Source organism: Lynx rufus, unplaced genomic scaffold, assembly GCF_022079265.1.
Source record: "Lynx rufus isolate CCGP_SWC_20201006 ecotype Redwood Valley unplaced genomic scaffold, mLynRuf1.p SCAF_8, whole genome shotgun sequence".
In the NCBI taxonomy this organism is placed as follows: domain Eukaryota; kingdom Metazoa; phylum Chordata; class Mammalia; order Carnivora; family Felidae; genus Lynx; species Lynx rufus.
In genome coordinates this window covers 36,152,281-36,161,530 of record NW_025814896.1, presented here as the reverse complement: position 1 = coordinate 36,161,530, position 9,250 = coordinate 36,152,281, and positions in this window count along the sequence as shown.

Genomic DNA, 9,250 nt, shown 5'->3' with positions numbered 1-9,250 from the left:
GGCTGAACCCAGATGTCACTGTCAATCTGCCCAAGTGATTGTTGGTGGCACATCTTTACCGCTCTGCTGATAGCCATCAATTAATGAGTCATCAGGCACAGTAATCTGGGCAGAAGCAGGGTGTTCTCTGCAGCTTTAGGGAGTAAGAAAGCCCTTGCCTTAGCTGTTGAGACATTGCTTATGCTTTTCTACCTTTTAGGTCATATAGATTTTAATTAGATGAATTACTCCATCTTGAGTGCCTAGAAGCACCATAGATGACACACCATTAACTTGCTGTGTCTAACCTCTTTGTGTGTGCGAATCCTTACAGCCTTATTATCATCACCCCTATTTTAGACACAAAGAAATTAGGAACAGAAAGAATAAAGAGCTTTCCCCTAGGTCTTAGGCCAGAGCACCTGCCATTAACCAGATCGGGACCAGAGGCCAGCACAGTGCATGGACGTGGCAGATGTTCGATAAATAACCATGTCTGACTTACCCTATAAGCCCTAATAGGGACATTGCACCGGGGGGGGGGGGATGGCTGCTGAGCGCCCTTGGGGAATAAATATTAGTGATGAGTATTGATTTATTCTTCTCTTCTACCTGTCTTTATTTCCACTTGAAGGGCCACTCTCAACACATCTATTCTTTCTGGAAATTCAGTTCAAAGAATTGAAATTATTTAGAGCTCAAACAGTGGCAATTGGGTAGGAAGTGTAGTAGATTTGTCTGGAAAGTGACTTATCCCACCAAGCAAGCAGTTTGCACTCAGGTTCTATGTGTGGATGATGACAGAAGTACCTCCTTCACACACCCATCACTGTCAGGGTAGCTTTGCCTCTTTTCTCTCTTCTCTGTAAGAGGTGTTAGCCAAACATCAACACTTGCATCAACTCTGTAAGATGGGTTAGCCAAGCATCAACTCCTAGGTTCAGCATCTTTCAGTCTTTATTGATAAGAATCTTGCAAGTGTAATTTGCTCTCCTTCTCAATAAGTAGGTCAGCCCCTTTTATCTCTTTCCTTCCATCTTCTACTCCCACCTCACATACCCATACAGACGTGCACAGAACATGTACGCCCACCATTCTTTCTTTTATTCCAAACCAGAAAAATTCAATGTGATACTGTTCTTTGAAATACAATGACTCAGAATCGGTTCAGAATCAGTATGTCCCCAGCAAAACCACCAGAATTCTGAGTTTTTCCAGCAGGCTTCAGACAGAAGTGGAATCAACATATTCAAGCATAAAGTGAATTCCAGTGAGCTCCACTAAATAACACCAGTGCTTGAGAACACTCTTTACCTGGGCTGAAAGACATGTTACTTTGAAGTCTCAGATGTCAGCAAAAGTATGTTAAAAATTTAATTATGATGTAAATGAACATACTTTTATTTCCTACCGATTTTGGAAGCAGAAAGTCTATTTTATATGGGGACACGATGGGACAAAGGAAGTGACATAGCTTGTGATTTGCATATGCTCCTGAGGTTTCAAATCTAGATGCAGCTTCAAATATGGAAATAATAAGCAAGTCACAGTATCTTATCATGAGTCTATGTAATTATAAATCCACTTCAAAACACATATTGAGCATTTACTGTGTGGGAATTTTTAGTGTGTGGATGTGTAAAAGACAGATAAGATAGCATTCCCTTCACCAAGTTTGTAGTTGCATTCGGGTGCAAGAATATGGATCTGGGGACACCCCCAGGGTGAAGACCTAAATGCAATACTCTGAAACCCAGGGAACCAGTGTTTTTTTATAGTCTCACAGATTCACACGAATAATAATTTTCCCAAAACACATTTTGATAGCTAATCTAAGTTCTCACAATCAGGAATTTCCTTTGCATTACCAAACTCCTGACATAAAAATGAAGGAGGGCAGATTGAATTTTGTACGTGTGGAAGACAAGCATGAGGGTGTGTATTGAATGGTCCAGATTCTTCTATGCCAACCATCAGTTCCAGTTATTGAAAGAGGTGTCCTACGCTCTCTATGTCCCTAATATCAAAGACATGCCAAATTTTCCCCAGTGCACATTAAAGAATTGAGAAAGCAAGTGAGAAGATGAGAGAGAGGAGACTTCTCAGGGAAAGAATACCTAACATCAGCTGCCTTTTGGGGGGAACCAGAATGTTCCTTAATCTTTCCAAACACCCCTGCTCTCCTTCCTCTACCCCACCCCACACTTGCCTGGTATATGATGACCTAAGATTTCATGGATATTTTCTCTGACTGGGCTCCCCTCCCTCACCAGGCCACGCCCCCCTTTAAATAGTCTCACAACACACAACGCTACTTATTTGTATCATTTGGTGTAGTGTAGCGGTTACCAACATGGACTTGAGAGTGAGGCTGCCTCAGTGCAAATGGCTATGCCACTCACTAGCCATGTGCCTAAGTTAGCCACACTCCTTAACCTCACTGTACCTCAGTTTCCTTATCAGTAAAATGGGGATAATAGTAGGTGTCACCTCCTAGGCTTTTTATGAAGACTAAATGAGTGAATATTCATGAAGATGATCAGAACAGTGCCTGGCATATGGTAAATGCTAAATAAGTGTTCATTTAATAAGTAAACTTTGTGGAATGAGTTGTTTAATATGTCCTCAAATGTAAGTTCCAACTTATTGGTCTGTGTCACTGAGGTATACTACATACCTGTACACAAGGTGGGAGGAGGGAAGGCATTACTAGTATTATTACCACTATTGGTAGTTAACAGTTATGGCAGGTTTGCTCTATGCCCAGCAGGACAGTCACAACTTTATATTCATTATGTAACTAATCTTTTCAATAACTCTTAGAAATAGATACTCTATTGACACCCATTTGTCAGATGAGGAAACTGAGGCAGGGGACTAATAACCTGCCCGAGGTAATACAGCCAGGGAGTGCTGGTTCATTCCCAGTGGGCTGGAGGAACATGGCAAGTCCTGGACCATCTGAGAAAGCTTGCACTGTAGTGACTGGGAACAAAGCAAAGAAATTAGGACAGTATGGTGGCCATGAAAATGTGCCCTTCAGATTTTTGCCTGCAGGTAGGGCTTGATTACCAATTCCCTTCATACACATACACACACATCTTGATGGTGGGCTAGACTCAGTGTCACGTTTCCAAAGATTAGAGTCTCATCCAAAGACGAGAAGGGAAAAATAGTAACTTCACAGTGGTGTCACCTGGCAAAAACTACCTTGGGTGAACAGTCAAGTGTAACATCACCAGTGAGGTCATAGGGATTTGCTATACGTCCTGACATGAGGTGATGAGTAGGGCACTTTGCTTTTGCCACGTTCTTTCTCAAAACCCATAGCCCCAGTCTAATGATGAGAACAACAGACAAACCCAGATTGGGTACCTGGCCAATGCTCCTCAAGAATATCAAGGTCACAAAAAACAAAGAAAGAGGGAAAACTGTCACAGAAAGGAGACAGGGGAGACACAACTAAATGCAATGTGGTCCCTGGATTGGACCGTGGAATAGGAAGAGAACATTAATAGAAAATCTGGTGGGATCCACATACAATTTGGAGTTTAATAGTAATGGACTAAGGTCAATTTCCTAGTTGTGACAAATGTACCACAATAATGTAAGATGATAACCATGGGGGAAATTGGATGAGGGGTATAGATTCTGTGGGGGGAGACGTATGCTATCTTCACAACTTTTCTGCAAATCTAAAATTATTCCAAAATAAAAAGTTTATTTAAAAACACCCCCAGGAATTGTCATTACATTGGTTTAAGATATGGCCTGGGCTTTGGAATTTTTATAAGACCCTAGGCAATTCTGATGTGCAGAGAGGTTTTGGAAACCACTGATCTACATTCTTTTTTTTAAATTTTATTTTATTTTTAATGTTTACTTATTTTTGAGAGACAGAGCACAAGCAGGGGAATGGCAGAGAGAGAAGGAGACACAGAATCCGAAGCAGGCTCCAGGCTCTGAGCTGTCAGCACAGAGACCAATGTGGGGCTCGAACTCATGAGCCATGAGATCATGACCTGAGCTGAAGTCTGATGCTTAATGGACTGAGCCACCCAGGTATCCCCCACTGATCTACATTCTCAACAGCTACACAGTTGAGCGGTAAAGCCAGTTTTTAAGTAAAGTCACAAGGGACAGCTGTGTTAAGGTGGCCCTACTCCTGACCTACTGGTTCCTTCTCTGCTATCACAGTGCAGTGGTTCTTCCTAGAACCATACTCCTTGAGAATAGGCCACATATACTCTCATATTTACTCTCAGAAACACATTTAGATCTCTCTGGTGGGAGACTCTAAGGTACTGGTTAGGACCTAATCCTAATCTTCTTTTAGGTTAGCAAAACAGATATTCAGATATAACCTTTGTAGAACCACAGTAAAATGGAGTTACTTATGTCAAGAACAAAATGGATATGGTTAACAGGTGCATTAAGGAAACATAACCTACCCTTATAGGAATTTACAGTTCTTCTCCGAAATCAGCAGAGGACCCAGCCAATCCCCAAAACTCCAAGTCTATCCATGCCATCTCTGGACTCATTGTTTCCCTGACTCAGCTACCCCAATCCAGACAAGAAAGAAGACCACTATGCAACCAATCAGCTGAAAAAACTAAATAACTTCTGTATTTATCCTACAAAAACCCCTTAGTCTGTGAGCAACTTGGAACTCACTGTGCCCACAGCCTTGGTTTTCCTGGTTTGCAAATCAAAAGCCTTGCAATACACTCATCTCTCTACTTTGTTTTATTTAGTATGCAGTTTGGTTTTTGACACCTTCCAGCATGCACTGAATTTATTCCTGAGAAGCTGGGTGAATAGAACACCAGTAAATCAATCCCTATTTTAAGTGCATAGTGGGAGCTGACTGCTTAAAGGTTTTTTGACGAGAACCTGTGGGCAATGAGAGCTTCCTCTTATAACAGACCTCCCATGTTAGCTCATTTAATTTATTTTAAAAACTGGGGGACTAGTGTTTTCTTGCAGCAGAGTGCTTCATAGCCTGGTCATGTCCCCTCCTCAGCCAAGAAAGTCATGGCTACTGTAATGGATGCTGGAGGTGCCCTGTCCAGATCCTTGTTACTCTTTCCTGGCAGGTGCACTGGTTCCCCAGATGCACAAACACATCAGCTTTGCTCTTGTCTCAGGGCTTTGCGCCAACCTTCTGAAATACTCTCCCCACCATGATGGGTCCCTTCTCATCTGCAGCTTAACTCCCCCCTACCTCAGTCTCATGTTATCCCCACAACCCACTCCAACCTCCTGCTTAGCCTCTGGCCCCATCTGATACTGCAGTGTCTATCTGTTTGTTCACTGTTTGTCTCCTCCCACTAAAATGGTATTTCCACGAGAGGAGTTCTTGCCTGACGTTCACCCCTGTTTTCCCAGTACCTATAGCAGCATGAGGTGTGTAATAGATGCTCAGTAAATATGTGGTGAATGCCAGGAGGAGGCAGGGAGAATTGATGCTATGGGCTCTAACTCTGAGTGATGAGGATCCACAGGGTTCAACCCACCCAATGCCCTCTGAGGCCCAGGAGGCAGTTCCAGGCTACCTGTAGGTCACTGAATGAAGAGACCACCCTTGTCCTGATTGTACCTCCTCTGCCAGCCTGCCCCTTGAGGTCCATCTCGATCCCTGTCTTTCTGGCCAAGGCCCCCACTGCTCTTTCTGGCTCAAAGCAGTCTGGCTTTGGCAGGGTTCAGTATGCTAAGGGCCCCACAGCCACACTGACCTCCCATGAGCGGGGTGGAAGAACTCTTGAGTGGCTCTGTGGAAGCTCAGCGAGGCTGCACGACATCCCTATTACCCCCAGCAGCTACTTCCCAGAGGCATTTTCGTAGCTCATGCCAGGAACCTCCCCTCCCCAAAACCTGCAGTGATTGCTGGCCCCACAGAGTGATCGGAGCCATTGGCATCACTCTGCAGGACGCTAACAGCAAACACTGAAAGTCAAATCCTCTAGGGCCCCCTGCCTGCTCTTCCAGGACTCCGTAAGCCTCATCTCTTCTGGAACGATGATTGTGGATTGAGGCAATCAATGTCAGGAAAACGCACGCAGGCCCCAACACAGGCCAGCAGGCAGGTCTGCAAATATCAAAACTACCCAGTTCAGAACGAGGCCTGGCCGCTGAGAAATGGCCATTTGGGAGGCCCCTGACCGTGTGATGTGGATCCAGGTGCTCTCTAGAGTAGAAGTATGTGGATGGTTGAAGGAAGAATTGGGCATTCCCTAGTGTGGGAGGCAGAATTCTGAGATGACTGTCACAATTCCCATGCCTGGCACACAGGCTCTGTGTGGAATCTCCTCCCACTGAGTGTGGGTGGCATCTGTGAATATGACAAGATGTCACTCTGTAATTAGGTTATATTATATGGAAAAGGTAAAGGGATTCTACATGTGTAATTAAGGTCCCCAAACTGTTGATTTTGAGACTACTGAAAGGGAGATTATCTGGGCATGGGCCTGGCCTGATCAGGTGAAAGCCCTGAAAAGAAGGTGCTGGTCCCTCCCAAAAACATTCTGCTGCCGGCCTTGAAGAAGTAAACTGCAATGTTGTGAGAGGGCCTGTCAGGGGCAGTGCGGTAAGGAACTGAGGATGGTTCCTGTCTGAGAGCCCTCAGGTAACTGGGCTCTCAGCCCTAGGACGCAAGAAATTGAATTCTGCCAACAACCTGAGCGAGCTTGGAAGGGGACCTCAGGCTCCAGATAAGAATGCAGCCAGAGGGTATTATGCTAAGCGAAATTAGTCAGTCAGAGAAAGACAAATATCATATGACTTCACTCGTGTGAGGACTTTAAGACACAGAACAGATGAACATAAGGGAAGGGAAGGAAAAATAATATAAAAACAGGGAGGGGGACAAAACAGAAGAGACTCTTAAATATGAAGAACAAACAGAGGGTTACTGGAGGGGATGTGGGAGGGGGGATGGGCTAAATGGGTAGGGGCACTAAGGAATCTACTCCTGAAATCATTGTGGCACTATATGCTAACTAATTTAAAAAATTAAATTAAAAAATTAATAATAATAATAATAATAATAAAGACTTGTAAATAAATAAATAAAAGAATGCAGCCCCAGTAGCTTGTAAGAACCTGAGCAGAGAGCTCTGCCACGTCATGCCCAGACTGATGACCCATGGAAACTGTGAGATAATAAATGTGTGCTGTTGCAGCCTCTGGTTTTGCAGTAATAGTGTTAACACAGCAATAAATAAGAAATGCATCTGGGTTCTAGAAAGGCCTTGGTGCATTCCCGGTGCTGCCTCCTGAAATCAGAGGGCTTCTACCTGCTCCAGTCTCCCTCTGCTCCTCCACTTAGGGAAGCCTCATGGGTATTGTGGTGTAGCGTGGGGACTCTACTTAACAAGGGTTAATTTAACAAAGTCACAACAGTATCTTTACTTATGAGTGAGAGTTTGGGGTTGGATGCTTCCCAACATTTCTTCCATCTTGAGCTCCCCTGATGCTACGATGTAACCTACACACAGTTAGCACAGCACACTGCGGGGTTCCAAAGTGCCTCGAGAGGTAGGATCCAAGATGGGGTTCAAAACTAGGTCTTGAGTGACCAAAGGCCCCTACTCTTCCTTCTCTGCTAAAACACTTTGGATTTTGTCATTTACATGGTCTAGTTGGACCCTTGGTATAACATTTGCACTCACTGATCTACAACATGCCATTTTCCATCACAGGCCTCAGCCCTGTTGTTTCACTTCTCACATTTCCAACTTGACTGTGTGGAGAGGTGGAGAGAACAGGCCACTCACCAATACTGGCTCTGAAGCACCAGACGTGGTATTGGCACTGGTGCTCTACTGACACTGTTTTTCAAAATGATGGGATGTGTTCACGAAGCCAGACATACTATCCTGAAAATGGTGCTGTGCAGTGTTGTTCTCCACCCCACCTGCCCCCCTTTATATTTCTTTGCCACCTGGAAGCTGCAGCTCTGTGTTTACCGCAGGGTGTCCTCCAGAGACTGTGAGAGCTGATGCCTTCCTCCCACCCCCTGCTGGCAAGCTGGAATTAATTATTCCCTCTCCTGGTCCTCACCTCACGCCATTTTATTTTTAAAATATTAACAACAGTAAATTGGGACTTGCATTTTTGCTCAAAAACAAACCATTTGGTGCCTGTTTGCTTGGGCCCCATGGGTGAAATTAGCCCTAAAGTCACAAGATGTCACAAAGAGAGGGTTCTCTGATCCCTTCAGCAGGATACCAGAAGCAGCAAAACCTGCCAAAGTGCTTGACGGATGCTGGTTGGAGGAGGACAGATCATGAGTGGGTGTGAGTTGGGTGTTTAAGGACCTAGAGAGTCAAAAATGTGATGAGGTTGGAGAAAGAAGTAATCGTGCCCAGGGTCAGGGGGCCTGGAGGATGGGAGGGACAGCCCACTGCCCTGAGAGAGGATTTGGAACACCAAAGAGGCAGGGGTTAATTCCCTGAAGCCAGCTTGAGAACAAGATATAAAAGAACAGGACAAAGAGGGGAGAGGGGAAGGATTCTGGAAAATGGTGGTACAGGGGCTAGGCGTGGTTGAGCCTTCTCTCAAATCAGCAGAATGGTCTCCTGACCTGACTGGGTGGGGGATATACTGGATGGAGCTGAGACCTGAAGGTGGACCAGGATGGGAATCTCAGCTCTGCCGTTTCTCAGTCTCTGAGGGACTTAAGGTAATTTATTTAACCTCACTGCAACTCAGATTTCTCATCTGTAAAATGAAACTAATAATACCTCCTCGCAGGTTGTCATGGGAATCAAATGAGATGATGTATGCAAAAACCTTAGTTTACTGTGTAGCACATTGATGCCAAATAAATGGTACCCAGCAGGAGCCCAATGAATAGGTGTTGAACAAACACAGGTCTAAACCATTAATACGCCAAAGCTGGAGACAGGTATTGTGAAGCTTGGGGTGTCTGGAGATGACAGTCTGCAAAATTGGAGGAGCCATTCTTAATGCTCCACCTGTATCTCCTTGGCACCCACCTTTCCTGTACATCCTAAGGTTCTCTACTCAAGCTATGACTCACTGCCAGGGGGATTTCTCTAGTCTCTGGAGTAGGCTTGGTCTTCCACAGGGCTGGATGCAAATTTATACCCCTGGGAATGGCCCTTAGCCACTGAAGGCTGGGAGCTGGTTCGCAAATACTCCAGATTCCTTGCCCTTCAAACGAAGCAATTCAGGCCTGAGCTCCAACAGCTGGTAATCTGCTCACTAACACTCCTTGCATTGGCTTCCTCCTCATTCTTCCTCC